The sequence below is a fragment of the Pinus tabuliformis genome, chromosome 3_2, assembly GCF_031772625.1.
Source record: "Pinus tabuliformis cultivar Carrire ecotype Pingquan chromosome 3_2, CPIR1, whole genome shotgun sequence".
In the NCBI taxonomy this organism is placed as follows: domain Eukaryota; kingdom Viridiplantae; phylum Streptophyta; class Pinopsida; order Pinales; family Pinaceae; genus Pinus; species Pinus tabuliformis.
The window spans coordinates 440017190-440035912 of record NC_142302.1 but is presented as its reverse complement, the minus strand read 5'-3'; the positions used below and the strand labels follow the sequence as shown (position 1 = coordinate 440035912).

General features: G+C 35.6%; 1 pseudogene across 1 annotated transcript in view; it reads left to right on the top strand.

The window, feature by feature from the left end:
- Nucleotides 1-286: 286 nt before the first annotated feature.
- LOC149181201 (fasciclin-like arabinogalactan protein 15) overlaps nt 287-18723 on the top strand; it is a 39994-nt pseudogene continuing 21557 nt past the window's right edge. The window contains exons 1-4 of the transcript XR_016256721.1: nt 287-690; nt 1419-1557; nt 1768-1893; nt 2248-2436. The product of XR_016256721.1 is annotated as a fasciclin-like arabinogalactan protein 15 (transcript). The remainder of the gene's footprint in view (nt 691-1418; nt 1558-1767; nt 1894-2247; nt 2437-18723) is intronic.

The window sequence follows — 18723 nt, the reverse complement described above, 5'->3', positions numbered from 1 at the left end:
AAATATGCTAGCCAAAAGAGCAAGAATGAGATCCGAAAAGAGAGTGACTATCAAAGAGGAAGCATCCGCCTCAGATGTCAAGATGGATACTTTGATCCAAACAGTGGAGAGGATGGTTGACCGCTTGACCATTGCAGATAGACCTGAACCACCAATCAGGAATCCAAACTTTAGAGGATAGCAGAAGCCCCAATTCCGGATCAAGCAAAGGGAACAAAAGGCACCAGACCAACTAGCACAACAACAACATATCAGAACTCCTTTGCAGTAGAATTATGTTCAGGGAATGGAAGAGGAAGATAATGATGATTCGGTAGTTGAAGCAAACCATTTCTTCACTGTTGATGGTATGCCCATTTCTCTGATGGAAGATGAAGAATATGCAGAGGTCCCAGACACCCAAAAGGATGAATATTACATACTGGCAAATGATGCAGTTTTCGAGGATGAGTATGATGATTATCAGCGAGGTTATATGAACGCTTTGACAGCACAACAGAAGCAGTATTCTTTGAGGAGAAGAGATGTGCCAATCAATCCCATTCAGAAAAGAAAAGAGTTGCAATCGAAGAATGACTCCTCAAACATTCAGAAGAAAGGGAAAGAGCCTACTGATCCGAGTTCCAGCAAAGTACCATCAACAAATAACATTGCAAACAAGAAGAATAATCAGCAAAATGCAGTGAAAGAGTAAGTATAGAAGAAGGACCTTACTGTCAAAGAGATAGAAAAAGTTTCATCCTTTAACCTAGAAAATGAAATTGCTAAATTAAAAGTGTCCATTCCCTTGACTGAGCTGGTTAAGAATAGCAATTATAAACATCAAGTGTCCATAATTTTGCAAATAGACCCTTTGTCAGATATGGTAAATGTAGAAGATGATCGTCCTGAGCTCATTTTGGTCCAGCCATAGAAGGTCAGTTTGAAGATAGTGAAGTTCCTCCCTTTTATCTAAGTCTCAAATTGCATGAGTACATTATCCATAATGCCATGTTTGATTCCGGAGCTTCTCATAACTTGATGCCTAAAGCCATTATGGAGAAGTTGGGCCTAGATATTACCCAGAAATACCATGATTTGTACTCCTTCAACCTCAATAGAGTTCGTTGCATTGGTCTTATCAAATATTTGGTAGTGTCTTTAGATCAAATCCCAGCCAAAAAAGTTTTGATGGATGTGGTTGTTGTTGATATTCCACCGTGATTTAGTATGCTCTTGTCTAGATCATGGAGTGCTAAACTTAAGGGTGCTTTACAACTTGACTTCTCATATGCTACCATTCCCATTTTCGGTCAATTGAGAAACTTATACAGGGAGAAGAAAAGGAAATACATGATCACTAGTAAAGAGAAGCCACTCAACCATCCAATAAATTTTGTACATATTGATTTAAAATCATTTGTTTTGTACTCTGATAGTGGATTAAATGATGTAAATATTCAGATTGTAGAAGTAGATAATGTGCCAGAAATTTCAGAGAATTTTAAGGAAGTCCTTAACAAGGAAAAAGAAAAAATAGCAAGTTCTTCTGAGCAGTCCACATACCAGCAGCAAAAGGTCAGTGAAGAGCAGAAAAATGAAGTGATCAGTCAAGGTAAGGTAGAGAAGGAAACAAAATTTCAGCATTTAGAAGACGAAGCGGGCCTTTGGAGCATGGATTTTGATGGTGCCGTGGGTAAGGATGGTGTTGGTATAGGCATTTGGATTTGTAGCTCTGCTTTTCAGCCCACCAAAGTCCCAAGTAATGTTAGAGTATGTTCTTACAAGTTGGCTTTTGATTTCTCTAACAATGAAGTGGAGTATGAGGCTTTGATCACAGGTCGTAACATTTTGAAGAAATTGAATGCAAAAAGGATTTCAGTCTATGGTGATTCAGAGCTGTTGATAAAACAGGTAAAGGGAGAGTATCAAGCAAAGCATCTGCGAATGAGAGCCTACAGAAATGCAGTCCTAGATATTTTGAGAACGTTTCCTAAATATACCTTGACATTAGTACCCCGAACTTAAAACATTATTGCAGATTCACTCGCCACTGCTGCAAGCAATTTGAAGATCCCAATGAACTCCAGTAACAAGTTTGAAATTCATGTCAAACACCGGCCTGCTGTTTCAGATAATTTAAGGTATTGGCAAGTGTTTTGGGATGATAATGAAATCAATACCTTTTTGCAGAATGAAGGAAAATTCAAGGATGCTTCCATTGATGATGATTGTGACACCGATGAACAAGAGATTGAGGTGAATCAGATGGAGGTATTGCAGCTGAAAGATAACATTATTCCTAGAGGTCTCATACCTTTAGAGGAGCTTTTCAATCAGGATGATGTGGCTAGAAAACCAAGCTTGGTTCCTACCAAAAAAGGAGTTGAAGATGTCAATCTCGGAACAGCTGACAAGCCCAAGCTTGTAAAGCTATCAAAAACATTGTCTCCCAAGGTAAAGGCCCAGTATGTTAGATTACTTTCTAAATTTTCTGATGTGTTTGCATGGGATTATTCAGATTTGAAGGTGTATGATAAGGATATAATTCAGCATACTATTCCTATCAAGCCGAATCAAAAGCCTTTCAGACAGAAGTTGAGAAGGATCAATCCAAAGCTGTTGCCATCTATCGAGAAGGAGGTGAACAGATTGTTCAAAGCTGGCATCATTATTCCAATCAGATTTTTTGATTGGATTTCGAATTTAGTCCCGGTACGAAAGAAGACTGGAGAAATAAGATTGTGCATAGATTTCTGGAACCTCAACAAAGTATCCTTAAAGGATAACTATCCACTTCCAAAGATGGACCATATTCTGCAAAGAGTAGTTGGAGCATCGCAGATGTCACTACTCGATGGTTACTTGGGCTATAATCAGATCTTGGTGCATGAAAAAGACCAAGACAAAACTGCTTTCACAACACCTTGGGGAACTTTTCAGTATGCTAAAATGTCATTCAGATTGAAGAATGTTGGAGCCACTTTTCAGCGAGAAATGGACATTTCTTTTGCTAATGAGAAGGATGTTTTCTTAGTTGTTTATTTAGATGATATGACAGTATTTTATGGTTCTGATGATGAACCTTGCACCACTTGAGGATTGTCTTTCATAGATGTAGAAGTTCGGGATTTCTCTCAACCCGAAGAAAAGTCTTTTTTCCATGGACGAGGGTAAGCTCCTTGGTCATATCATTTCTAAACATGATATTAGCATTGATCCTTCAAGAGTGGAGGCAATTCAGCGTATATATTTTCCGTGCAACAAAAAGGAGATTCAGGCATTCAATGGTAAGATGAACTTCTTACGCAAATTTATACCCAATTTGGCAGAACATTTACGAGAAATGACTAATATGTTGAAAAAGGACAACACTATGAAATGGACCAAGGATGCCATGAAGTCATTCAATTTGGTAAAGTGGCTTTCACCACAACCCCAGTCTTGATTAGTCCTAATTACACTCAATATTTCATTATATTTTCATTTGCATCCGAGCACACCATGGCTACAGTATTGATGCAAAAGAGGGATCAGATTGAGCAACCCATTACTTTTTTCAGTAGGACTATTCGAGATGCTGCCTTACGGTATAATATCATTGAAAAACAAGCGTTGGCTCTCATAAAAGCATTAAAGGATTTCAGAGTGTACATTCTGCATTCACATACCATAGCATATGTTCCTAATGCAGCAATAAAGGATGTTCTGATGCAAACTGATTCGGAGGGAAGAAGAGGTAAGTGGATAGAAGCAATGTTGGAATATGATCTAGAGATTAAACCCACAAAACTGATCAAGGGACAAGGCTTAGCAAAACTGATGGTAGAATCAAATCTGCATGCTCTAGACATAAATCTCATAGCAGCAATGTCAGAGGATGAGGATGATGGCTTGCTCATTCAAGTTTCAGAAATGTTTCTTCAATCACCGTGGTATTCTGATATAGTTTATGTTCTTCAACATCTTTCTCCACCTCCTGGAATTTCAAGGAGCAAAGGTAGATCACTAAAACTCAAATCAGCTAAATTCTACATTTTAAATAGTGCTCTTTATTGGAAAGATCCAAGAGGAGTTCTTCTTAATTGTTTGGTTGAAGACAAAGCTCAGCAGGTGATGCATGATTTTCATAAAGGTGATTATGGCAGTCACTTGTTTTGGAAAACAACAGCTAACAAAGTGTTGAGAGCATGATACTATTGGCCGACTTTATTTTCATATTTGTATAAAACAGTGATGAGCTGCCATGAATGCCAAGTGTTTCAAGGAAAAAGGAAGTTTCTTCCTTTTCCTTTGAAACCAGTTGAAGTAAATGCACCCTTCTAGCAGTGGGGACTTGATTTCATAGGGGAAATCCATCCTATATCATTAGCATAGCATCGATGGATCTTGACAGTGATCAATTGCTTCACCAAGTGGATTGAGGCCATTCCGACAAGGTAGGCCATGGATACGGTAATTATTCAATTTTTAGAATCTAATATCTTGTCTTGTTTTGGTTGCCCTCACAAGATCATAACAGATAATGCAGCGGCATTTAAGTCCAAGAAGATGGTGGAGTTCTGCAATAAGTACAATATTACATTGGGTCATTCCACAGCATACTACCCGCAGGGCAATGGATTGGTTGAGTCATCAAATAAGTCCTTGGTGAATATAATCAAGAAAATGTTGGAGGCAAATAAGAAGAATTGGCATCGGAAGCTTGTTAATTCCTTGTGGGCCGACAGAGTGAGCAGTAAGAAATCCATAGGTATGTCACCTTTTGAGTTGGTTTATGGTACTGATACAGTATTTCCTACGTCACTTGTGGTCCCGGTCATGAGATTACTACAAGAAGCTAGCAGTGAAGGGGATGATATTCAGTGAAGAATTAATCAAATGATCCACCTTCAACAAATAAGGGAAGAAGTTTCTCAAAACACTTTCCGGTTGCAAGAAAAGATAAAGAAGATCTATGACCACAAAACCAAAGAAGAAAAGTTTCAGCTAGAGGATGTAGTGTTGTGGTGGGATGCACGAAATGAGGACAAAGGAAAGCATGGTAAGTTCGACAATCTATGGAAAGGACCATATAATATTTCATCATATAGAGGACAAAATGCCTTTTTATTAAAAGAAATGGATGGTTAGGATTGTTTAGGAGGGCCAGTGAATGGTAGGCTCCTGAAGCACTACTACTTTTGAGGTGGTTCCCTGAAATTATGTCACTTTCATTGTATATACCATTTTGATTTTCCTTACAAGTTTTCAAGTACACTGTCATTTGAGCTTGGAGCCCGAAGTGAAAGCTATAAATTTTAAATGATTAGTGTCAAGTCTAAGTTGGTTTATAGTCAAGTTTTGAGTCAGTTAGGTTGAGAGTCAGTGTTCAGTTGTATTGAGTCATTCTCCACTTTTTTTGGTTTTGACCGTATTACCCAATGGATAAGGCACTTGGTCTACGATGTTCTTGACACCTCCAAGGAGCTACCATCCCCAATAAGGCCAATGTTAGTGTCAGTATCTGCATACTTCCATCAAGGATCAAAATTCACTCTTTGCATTTTCATTTTAGCAGTCCCATACTGAAAATTTTTGCATCATTCCATTAGGTCATGATATACTAATCCACTGGTGGTTGTTTTCTCTTCAGCTCTTCCCTCATAGACTATACTTGCTGATCTTTCTTTAGATTGTCTTCAGTCATGTTTCATAATTAATTTGCAGTTCATTTCATTAGGTCTAGGGTTTCATCACCAACATTAAGAAATTGATTTCAAAGTGTAAATAAAGGTCAGCAAGGGTATGAGGATGATCAATAAATCAAGCATGATGGCTTGAAAATCATAGCTACTGAAATTATTATCTTTTAACATAATGTAATTTTCACCTCAAAAACATGTTTTTGAGATGAAAACAAAGTATTTTAGTTCATTTGTATTTTATACGTAATTTTAAGATTCCTATATGTAATAAGTGATCCCAACTGCATCAGAGCATTTCTCCTTACTGCAAGACAAACAAGCATTGTAAAATTCAAGTCAAGATTCAGCATTCATCCACCTGTCAAAAAAGCAAAGAGTCAGAAAATCAAGAGCAGTGACAAAAAAGGGTGAAAAGGTGAAAGTGACAAAACATTAGCAAAGGGGGTTTTGAGGAGCAAAAATTAAATTCAAGCATGTATAAAGGTCTTCTTGCCTTCATATCTCCTTTATTTCCATTTGACCTCCCATTGAGCAAACCCCAACAGAAGTTTTTCCAATTTAAGGGTTGAAATCGGCAGAAACATCTTGGTGCTGCATGTTTCCTCTTAGCGTTGCACGTTACCTTTTGGTGTTGCGCGTTCTCTCTTGGCGCTGCACATTTCCTCTTGGTGTTGTGCACTCCCTCTGTGCACTGTGCGTTTGACCAGTTTCATTCATATTTTCTCTTTGACATTCCTAACACCTTCTCAGCTTTAAGCAAGTAAGTAAAACATCATTTTCCCTCTCCTCAAAGTTATTTCCTTGATGTTTGAAGAATAAAATCAAGATTGGTGTTAGTTCCATATACAAAACCCTAGTTTTTCTCCTATCCCTGATTTTTGCAAGCAAGTTCCATAAGTTACCTGATCAGTACCCTATATTCCTTTTCAGAGACCTCTATCCCTACATCCACCAGGCTTCCACTCACCTTTCCCTTTTCTTTTTCCTTCCAAACACTTCCAGTCCCCCTACCATTTACCTAGGGTTTCAATAACAAATACACCATGGCTGATGAAGAATATCGGCCACATAGTGAAGAAGAGAGATTAGACAGAGAAAGAAACATAGAGCAAAGAAGGCCTCATAAAGGAGGGAGAATTCTCAGGTTTGAGCCCACAGATCTCAAAGAGCTCCTAGCATCTCCTATGACAGTGACAGCCTTCAAATGGTTAGGGAGTTTTGAGTTTTGTGAGCAGGTTCAAGCAGTCCAGTATCACCCTGAGTTGACTACACTTTTCATAACTAAAATTCAAGATACCCAAGACCATATCAGCTGCCACTGGGATTCCAGAAGTTGGGGAAAAGTGGTTCAAGCAGGGTGAGATAGATGCATGTTCTTATGAAACATACCTCAAACCTAGGTACATAAGTCAAAGAAAAGGCTACTTCCCTTTCTCATATCTCCTTGACAGATATGAACCCATGATGAACATTATAATGAAATATTTTTCATGTGAGGGTAGGTTCTCTAGGGTCTATTCTTACCACATCCGGTTACTTATGCATTTCACTAGGGTTAAAATGCTCAATATACCCTACTATCTTTTCAAGAGTGTGGAGAAGATGGCTTACATTGCCCAGAGAAGAGCACGCAAAGATCAAATGAAGATTTTATTTCACCATTCCCTCATAAAGATCATAGTTCTTTATCGCCTTAAAGATCTTAACATTGCATGGAGTACATTTATAGCTAATCCTATTTTCACTCAAGCTTTCACTCAAGACATTCCATCAATCATCTCATCCACCATCCTCCATCCCTTCATCTCAGCCCATGCATTATTCATCCTCCTCAGATGAGTCAATCATACCATCACCTCCATTATCACCACTCCATGAAGCTGTTCTTTCATCTGATAGAAAAGGGGATAGTGGCAAAGGACAAAGTGATTAGGGTCAAAGCAGCAAGCCAGGAAGGGCTAATTTAGGTATTTTGGTGCACACTTATCAAAGTGGAAACAAGCAAGTGTTTGCCCCACAGATTGTGGGAGGGGCCTTGCTCTCTTCATCAGCAAAACAGGTACATAAAGGAAAGGAAAAAATGGTTGAAACAAAAATGCAAAAACAGGAAAAATACCCCCATGAAACTGAGTAGGATTTTGATTTAGTGGACTTAGATGAGGAAGATGAGAAGGAAAACACGAGAATCATTTTCAAGGAGCAATAAACATTGATAGGTGGGTTACAGGTGAATATACAAAGAGCAAAATACATCATATCTTATTATGAATAGGAAAACAAGCAAATGGAGACCAAGCAGGAGCTCATGGAATTTCAACTCATCAAAGCTAAAAGGGAAGCTGAAAAGTTTAAAGTCCAACTCGAGGAAGCCTATGGTGACTATGGTGAGCCCATAGAGGAAAACTTTCCCAGGAGGAGGCCTAGGACTAGAGGCCTAAAGTGAGCTTTGAAGCTTGAAAGAGAAAAGGAAGCTCAACTTGCCAACCAACTCACCTTAAATGAACAATTTGGCATAATGATGAATGAGAACAGGGAATATTGGCTTGAGAGGGCTAACAATCATCTTGAGGACCTGTTAGCTAAATCCAATAGAAACACAGAAATCCAAAGAAAAATGGCCAAATACTATGCCATGAGAAACAAAATTGCTAGAGCCAAGCTCAAAAGCGCTCATGAAAAAATCAAGGCCTTAACTCATCAATAGGAGAAGAATAAGCTTGACTTGTTAGTGGAGGCTTCTCTCCATGCTTAGTCAACTTCAACACCACCTATGTCAACCATTTTTGAAGACCCTGAACTCAGTTTTGGCTTTTGGCATTTCCTGTTTTTTCCAAGCAATTTTTATATCAGTTTTTTGGCCAAATGCGCAGTGCCTTTTGGAGGCATTATTTGGAGGAATGGCCACCACCATTGGATTCAAAAGGCCTAATATAGTTAGGAAAACCATGTTTCCAGCCTTGGAAGGCAAAATTGGTTGGTGAAAATGGCAAAAAACTAGCAAAAAATCACATTTCTGCCTCATTTTTGGTCCAGGTGCTGCGTGTTTGACCAGTCTTGGGAGAAATCATTTTTGGAGGGTCAAATCAAGCACATTTTGAAATCTGAAGGTAGATCCAGAAACTAGACAGGATAATATTTCCAATGAGATATCTTAGGCTCAGTTTGGGCACCGGGAAGGCAACCAAAACTCACCTTGAAGATGTCGCTGCGCGTTTCCTTTAGGCGCTACGCGTTTGACACTGGCGTTGCACACTTGTCAGGCAACCCAATTTTTCACTGTTTCTTTGGTTTTTCACTTTTCACTTCAGGGATTTTGGTTTTTCACTGATGTAATTCATGATCATGATGTAATTAAAGTATATATTTTGTTACCTAAGGTAGATACATCAAATGAATGGCCTAAGCAGCATGTAATGAATCAGTTTGCTTCATATTAGGAATGAGTCAGTTTGACCACCCTATTCTTTAGCTATCAGTTCAGTATTATGTGCAACTACTCCTCCTCTCATGGAATTCGACCCCTGAGGCTAGGATTAATTGTTTCGAGGTCTATATCATGTATTTTCTCAGTCAATGTGTGGGTTGGACTCACTTGGATGCTCAGAGTTTGATTGTACATCATTGTAAGCAGTTTGGCAAGGAGATTAATAAGATTTGCAGCTATTTTTATGGGATCCCTGTGGTATGGAGTTTTAGTACAGTTTCTTCTTTTGTAATCATTTGTTTACATGTTTTATGTATGCCATCATTCATTTCATGCTTCTAGTTGAATGTTATCAAGTTTGATAGGTAGAATCCATTGTATCAGTGCTCTGCCTTGGGAAATCATTCAATATTTCATGTTTTCTACTGTTTGAGAAGGATCCATGATTGTCACATGCCCTTCTTAGATCCTCATCAGTCTCAAACACCTAACACCATTAAGCCTAAAGTGCTAAATCCTATGCCTACGTTGCCCCATAGAACACCCTGCATTTCTGACCTAATTTTCCAGACCTCAACTGCCCAGCTCCATCTGATCCAGTGAAACACCAACAAAATTCAATCAAAACCTTCGACCTACTATACCTAGCCTAAAATCCTTTGCCTGATCCAGTCATCTTAACTGAGATCCTTAAGGAGAGAGCCCTCTCCTGGCCTAGTAGGGCTAGCTACTAGGCTAAGCTTGGTTTGTGGTTACCCTGGAATTGCTTCCCTTCAGCCTAAGGTCAATCTAGGTGATAACATATATGACCTGATATTTGTATACCGCTCGAGGATTGATGAAATTTATTGTATTCATGATGGGAAGAAACCAGCCTATATTTCCTTGGAGTAATATTTGTAAACGTGTAACTGCCTCCCTATGACGTAAACACATCATTAATGAGATCATTACTGGTGGAAAGGAGTTCAACGTTCACATTGGCACGACCTCCATTTATATCTGGACAACTTTCTGCTCCAAGAGCCCCCATCACTCTCCCAAAAATAGTGAACCCAATGAAGTGAAATTGATGTCTTCATGGCCATTGCAACTATTGCAATCCACTGATACATATTCACCCATTTACGATATATTCACCAAGTCAAGGAATATGAATATTTCCAATGTAATTTTTCCACTCGATAATCTTAACATCAAATCCAAAATTGTCTCATTCATATTCACATCAAATCCAAAGTTGTCTCGTTCATCTTCAGAGAGCTCTTAAAACAATTTTTCAAAATTGTATCAAATCTACACAAATATATTAAAAAAATTATTAATGTATGCTGCTTGATTACCAATCAAAATGTTTAAAACAATATGGCACCAATAACTTTGTATTTCATCTCCATTGCACATAATTCACCTTCCTTCGTAGAATGCATAGATCTTTTCCAGGTGCTCCAATTGTTATAACATATATTTTGTAGATGATCTTGATAACCTGCTATCTGCAATATAACGATCATTTTGCAATGATTCATTTTATGTATTTTTTTTTTTATAATTATGGTGAATCAATAAAGTTTTATATTAAATAACGAATCTACTCCTTGAACAAAGATTATATGCATAAATTATATGCAAAGTAAAAGTAAAATTTACATTAGTAAATTTTTAACTTTTCAAATTCCAGTTATATTCATCTAAATTTTGAGTAAGAAACACAGAGTATCGTTACAACTTACGTTGTTTGGTGAATTAACCGTTGTGTCTAGAGCCTACCCATAATTCTCCATAGTATTAACATAGGTCAATTGATTTTCTCCATAGTATTAACATAGGTCAATTGCTTCAACAATTTTACTAGGTTTCCTTTGCGACCAATGTAGGGATTACATTTAAAATGTTCAAATATTATTTTTTAAAATTATTGAATTGTTATAGGATTTACCACCGAAGAAGCAACCTGATAAACCTTTAATCCATGCTTTCTGTGTGTTTAGCCCAATGTAGGGATTACATTTAAAATGTTCAAATATTATTTTTTTAAATTCTTGAATTGTTATGGAATTTATCACCGAAGAAGCAACCTGATAAACCTTTAATCCATGCTTTCTGCGTGTTTGGCCATGGCGGCTAAAGTTGAATTCACAACCATGTCTACTGATATCTCCAATTTGAATTCAACCAAAAAAAATAGCACATTTAAGAGAAAAAAGATAATGATTTTTTTGGTAGAAGTTTTGAAGACATATATGGAAGATCTGATCTCCTAAGAGAAATAAATAATGTAGAGAAGCTCTAAAAAAAATCAAATAAATATGATTTAAATAATTAAAAAAAATGTCAAATCTAAGTTTGGAACCATCCACTGTCATCTTCCAGATATAGAGGAAAAACATAATCTAATTGAAATAAATAATGTAGAGAAGCTTTAAAAAAAATCAAATAAATATGATTTAAATAATTAAAAAAAATGTCAAATCTAAGTTTGGAACCATCCACAGTCATCTTCGAGATATAGATGAAAAACGTAATCTAATAATTAAAAAATTAATATGGAAATACTCCACAAAATCTAAAATTAATTACGAAATGATTTTTCACACTTTATTAAGAGTTACTCACCAGATCTAGCACAGTATCTGGATCGGCCAAGAAGCAAGATAGTTGACCTTTGCCATAGCGTGTACCAGTTGGATCAATCATTCTACAAGTTGAATATTTGATTTAGCTCAACAACAATGTGAGAGTAATCGAGCATTGGATCCGAAGGTTTCCTCAACTTTGTCAAAACCCGTCTTTCGAAGAAACCTCGACATCCTTTGATCCATCAGCAATGGTTTGCAGTGCCAGACATGTAACCAACATGTGAAGCACCCGCCATGTTTCCATTACAAGGAACTTTGAATCTAAAAACCTATTAGTTTTTTTCGAGGTTTCAACAGTGCATTGCATCTCTCACTGCATCTCTCTTTCTCTAGTTCCAAACTAGTTGTCACTAGTTCAATGCCCACAAAATCTGAAATCACTCTGATGGTTGAGATGTCCGTTTTCAGGGGTTACAATTACATGGATCCATTGAAGGCACCAAACACATGGATCCACTGAAAGTCCAGCCACAGGATTTTATCTTCCGAGAGATTTGGATAGGTGTTACCTTGGTAGAAACAATGCCAGATGTAAAACATTGCCTTTACATTGCCAACTATCAAGGCAAGATGATCTATAACCCCTACAGTTTAGGGAAAAATCACCCAAAACCCCAAATTTAAGGAAGTTTAAATTATTAAATTATTTGTAATTCAAAGTTTAAATAAAATAATTACAAATTTCTTTACTCTCTTTGAAAATACAAAGCAACTTTTCATTCAAATAATATTATTTTAACTTTCAATTAATTGAATTTTATTTAATTTTAATTAATATAAAATTGCTTTTGGTTATTTATATGTATTTTTCAAAGTTATTTGTAATTTCAGATTAAAAATAAAATAATTATTGTGCCCATGGGGTAGATCTCGCGTAAAAACGTAAACATGTAAACTTAAATGTAAATGTAATATTTAACATTTAACATTGTTAATCTATGGCCCTATTTAAAAATCAATCTAATTATTATTATGTATAAATACAACATAAATTTAAAATATAAAGAGGTTTACGAATAGTAAAAAAAAGAGCTATGTAAATAAATAAAAATGTAAATAAACCAGAAGTATGGTAAATAAATAAGACTTTTTTTTAATATTTACTCCAAAGGTATTGTAAATATATTCTTTTTTAATAAATTAGAGGTAGGGTAAATAAATAAAACCCTTTTATCTTTACTCCATTAACCTCTTTATATTTATGAAAACTCAAAAAATAGGTTTTATTTAGGTGGATCCTCGGGGACACATAATTATTGATACCATGGGCCAATTACCATATTTATAAAAGAGGTACGATAAATAAATAAATATAAAAGAGGTATAAAGATGTATGGTAAATAAATAAAAACATATCAAATAAGATTACAAATCAACATCTAATTATATACCAAGACTATGTGCCAAATATCATTGTAAATAAAAGAAATATGATATATAAATAAAAATATAAATAAACAAGAGGTATGGTAAAGAAATAAAACCTATTTTTATATTTGCTCCATAAACATGTTTACACTTATTAACACTCAAAAAATAGGTTTTATTTAGGTGAAGCCTATGGGCAAAATACCATGGGCCAAATTATTATTAATACCATGCAAAACATTCTATTAACCATAATATTAATATTAAAAATTTATTATTATTATTATTATTAAATCTAATATTCATATTAATATATCATAATATTGATATTATTAAATATAATAACTTTGTTTTAATCCAGTATTAAATTTTTTATATTATAATATATATTAATATATCATAATATATATTAACTCTATATATATGGGAGATAAGAACAAAGACATAAAGTTATAGAGGTGGAGAGATGGGGGGAGTGACAAGGGAGAGATGGAGATCAACTGAAGGAGAGGGGAGAGGAGGAATAAAAAGAGAGAGAGGTAGATAAGGGTAAAAGAGGGAGAGGGAGATACAAAGATAGAGGGGGGAGAGAGAGGAGAGTGGGAGGGAGATAGTGAGAGGATTGGAGGGCAGAGAGAGAGAGAGAGAGAGAGAGAGAGAGAGAGAGAGGAGAAGAGAGATAAATGTAAGAGATAAAGGGTGAGAGAGGAAGGATGAGAGAGAGGAGGAGAGGGAGGGATAGAGATATGGAGTTGGAGGGGGAGAGAGGGAGGGAAGAAGAAATACATAGAGAGTGAGAAGTGGAGAGAGAGAGGGACTGACAAGGGAGAGAAGGAGAAAAAGAGTGTATGTTTAGGGGTGAGATAAAGAGATAAATAAGGAGATATAGAGAGAAGGAGAGAGGGAGGGATATAGTAACGTAGGTAGAGAGATAGACTGAGAGAGATATGGGGGAAGAGATAGGATTGGAGGGAAAAGGGGGAGAGAGAGTGAGAGAAATGGTAGAGAGAGATAGAGAGAGGGAGAGTGAGGAAGAATGAGAGATAATGCTTGAGAGAGAGAAGGAGAGTGATGGGGTAAGAGAGAGGATTAGAGGGAAAAAAGAGAGAGAGGGAGAGAGAGAGTGATGGGGGAAGAGAGAGGGAGGTAGGAGAGAAAGGGAGAAAGAGGAAGTACGAGAGAGAAGATCTGAGAGAGAGGAGGAGAGAGGGAAGGAGAGAGGAGGAGAGAGGGAAGGAGAGAGGAGGAGAGCGGGATGGATAGGGGGATGAAGTTGGATAGGGAGAGAGGGAGGGAAGAAGAATTTCATATAGAGTGAGAAGTGGAGAGAGAGAGGGAGTAACAATGGAGAGATGGAGAGAGAATGTGTATGTTTGGGGTTGAGATAAAGACAAAGAAGTAGAGATGGAGAGAATGGGGGAGAGAAGGAGGGAGGGAGGGATATAGTAACAGAGTTGGAGGTTGGAGAGAGAGTGAGAGAGAGAGAGAGAGGATGTGAGAGAGTGGAGTGAGGGAGGGAAAGAGAGATAAGGTTGGAGGGGGGGAGAGAGAGATGTAAGAAGAAAGAAATATAGAGAGAAAGGTGGAGAGAGAGAGAGAGGGAGTGATAAAGAGGATGGAGAGAGAGGGAGAGAGGAAATAAGTAGGGAAGAGAGATAGAAGCGGGGGAGAGGAAAAGAGAGAGAGAGAGAGAGAGATAGGGAGAGGAGGAGGGAGGGATAGGTAGATAGATTAAGAAATAGAGTGTATGTTTTGGAGGTGATATAGAGAGGCAAATGGAGATCGAGATATAGATGGAAAGTGAAGAGAGGAAAGAAGAGAGAGACAGAGAGAGGGAGGCAGGGACAAAGAGATTGATAGATATGAAGTGAAATAGCATGTGTGTTTGGGGGGTTGAGATAGAGTGGAAAATAAGGAGAGATGGAGGGAGCTATAGATATATATGGGGGGGGGGGAGAGAGAAGAATAATTCTTAGACTAGATACATTGATTTCAGTGTAGATGGTGATTTCTAATCCAATTTGATTTCTTGCACTAGATGCATTGATTTTAGTGTAGATGTTGATTTCTAATGATATTTGATTGTTTTCATTAGATGCATTAATTTCAATGTAGATGATTTCTAATCCTATTTGATTGCTTGCACTAAATGCATTCATTTCAATGTAAATGGTGATTTCTATTACTATTTGATTGCTTGCACTAAATGCATTGATTTCAATGTAGATGGTGATTTCTAATATAATTTGATTGCTTGCACTAAAAGCGTTGATTTCAATGTAGATGGTGATTTCTAATCCTATTTGATTGCTTGCACTAGATGCATTGATTTCGGTGTAGGTGTTGCTTTATAATCCTATTTGCTTACTTGCACTAGGTGCATTAATTTCAGTGTAGATGTTGGTTTATAATCCAATTTTATTACGTGCACTAGACGAATTGATTTGAGTGTAAATGTTGATTTCTAATCTTATTTGATTTATTTCATTAGATGCAGTGATTTTAGTGTAAATTTTGTTTTCTAGTATTATTTAATTGCTTGCATTATATTCATTAATTTCAGTGTAAATGTTGATTTATGTTTTGATGTAATTGGATGTATGATGGTACATTAATTTTAAAGTGATTGGATTAACATTGTGCATTGATTTCAGTGTAAACACAAAAAATTATTGACAATGTACATTGATTTTTGTGTTATAGTAATTCAACCTATTAATATTGGAGAGAAGGAGAGACAAGGAATGATGTTTACTACAATAGATTTAGCTAAACATTTAAATGGTTTATGGTTTAACCTGTCCTTTTCATATAATCGATATGGAAATATGACAATCAATATGAAAAGATGACAAAAGTAAAAAGGGTGGCAATAAGAATAATAGAAGAAAATAGTTTTAGATTAACCACAATGAAGACTATTTATAATTGAGTATATTCTTATTATTCACATTTTCTATCATTCAACATTGTTACATTGTCCCTTTACATTCAAAATTTATATTTCATCATTTTTCATCACTAAAGTTATTATCATCGCAACAATCTCGGGAAACTAAGCAAATTTAAAATTAAAATATACAGATTAATCTGAGACATATTAATATATTTAAAATGATTATATTAATATTAGATGAATTTACGTATTATTGATAAAACTAATCATATGTTCGTTAGATTTTCTTTGGCCACACATGACTGAAACCAACCTAGATACATCTTAACTCTGGACCTATCAAGCACCTAGAGGGATCAAATCTCTTGAGGTACAAACCTTTCCTCAAGTTTTGCACTCAAAAAAGAGGTTCGCACCTCAAGAGATGTGATCCCTCTCATTGCTTGATAGATCCGGAGTTAAGATGGAACTAGGCTGGCTTTATTTTAAAATTGAAGAAATTACAAATATTTTTTAATGTAACTTTTCATTAAAATAATATTCTTTACTTTCAATTACATAAATTGATATAAAACTATCTTGGATCTATCTTAATTTTGGATTTACCAAGGGCAGAGGGGATCAAATCTCTTTTCACTTTAAAAAAGGTTTGTATATGAAGAGATTTTATGCCTCTGACACTTGGTAAATTAGGAGTAATATGATTGAATTATTAATTATAATTATAATTATTAATTTTATATTTCACTTTACTTATTTTTATTTTTATAATTTACCCCAACTTTATTTTGCTTAACATTTTTCACATTAAATTTTATTTTACGGAGTTTCCTCAAATTAGACGTTAAAATTGATTTTCAAATCAAATAAATTGTCTATATTTTTTTAATATTAAAAGTTATTTTTAATTTGCCCCATGGTGTAGATTAGTTGATGATAGAATGGGTTGTTAAGGCATTTCTTATGATGTTATTGGTTTAAACTTCGATTAGCTCAGTGTGCCACGTGTGAGGCAATGTGGGTACACTTGGAGGTGATTGTGGTAGTTGATATAATCAATCCTCAAGTACAAGCATGCTATAGTTGTCTATTCTCTCATATACAAAAAAATAACAATAATAATAATAATCTTATTTTTTAAATTTTATTGAATTAATTATTTATCAAAATTAGATTTTATTAAAAGCACATGATTTTATTGGAAGTAGTTTAGGTGATGGAAATAAAGGAAACTAATTTTCTTGTAAGCATTTTCTAAATTGTATCTCCACTCAAACAATCTCATAGAAAAAAAAGTCTTGACCCCACCCATCAAGCAAGCCACCCAATGTCACCTTGGTGGCCTTCTCTCACTCTTTAGACTACAAGAAGGATATCCTTATCTAGGGGGGAATCCTTAAATATCGAGCTAAGCTAGGTCATTGAGTAATGAAAGGAAGTTCCTTAACGAAGACTAGTGATTTGACACTACTCACTCTCAAAGTAAAAGGTCAGGGATAAGTGTGCGAATAGTCAAACAAACCATGAATTATTAACAAATTTTGAATGATTTTAATTACACAACTATGCTTATTCATGCAACCAAATTATACTTGAAAAATGAAAGATAAATCTTGCTCAATTAACCATATAACATGAGATGCTAGTGAAGCATATATACAATGGCACAATAAAAATAGAAAATGAATCATAAATTGTCTATACAAGTAAGGCATTAGATCATTCATTCATTGTATTCATGAGCATTGGAGATTGAGAGTTCGTTATGATCATCAAGAGATGATTCCATAATTAAGAAATCATACACCAACAATATTAACTATGTTTGGGACAACAAAGAGTTATGTGTTTGCGATGATAAATAAAGGAAATATTCAAACTTGTCATTGTTACTAAGGACAATGAAGACAACAAAGTTGAATGTGGACTACTTACACGTTTGTAACATTCAAATGTCATCCATTTATCATCATGCAAGTTGCATGAAGGAAATTTGGTAGTGGTACTAAGTGAACATTCTTTGATCAAAGTTCATACACTCTCCTTAGCAGTACCACGAAGAAATGTGAAATATATGTGCAACCAACTAAATAAGTTGGAAAGGTTGTTGCAACATATATAGGTGGTCATGTCGTGTTGCAAAAGGAGGTGTTGGCCCACTCCCCTTTTCGATAATTTGTCAACCTTTGAATTTGATTCCCTGTGAATGTGATCAAATGATATGACCCTAAAGATTCTAATAAGCTCCATAATTTTAATCATCCTTTGATCCAATAAATAAGTGTACAAGGAAGTATAACCTTTCACCCAATCTAAAACAACCTTTGAATCCCTTATGACTTGTAATTTTAGATTGTTGAAGTGACGCAATTAAAATGACTAACATAAATGACTAATTCATATTATTGTAGTTTTTGTTAGGTAGTCATATTTTTTTTCCTAGACTAAATTAGTCATTTATGTTAGTCATTTTTAGTAGTATTACTTATTAGTGAGTCGTATATTTTAATCGGTGACTAAAATAGTCATTTATGTTAGTCGTCTTTAGTTGAGTCTCTTAATATTGTTAATTTTTGGTAGTATTTCACTTTGAAAAGTTGTTGTGACTAACATTTTTAGTCACCTAGTCACTAATTTCACCATTTTCTACTAGTGTAGGACCAATAAGGAAAGCCTACTCCTGGGCCCTCCATCGATAGATTAGATGCACCAATAAGACAGGGTGCACCT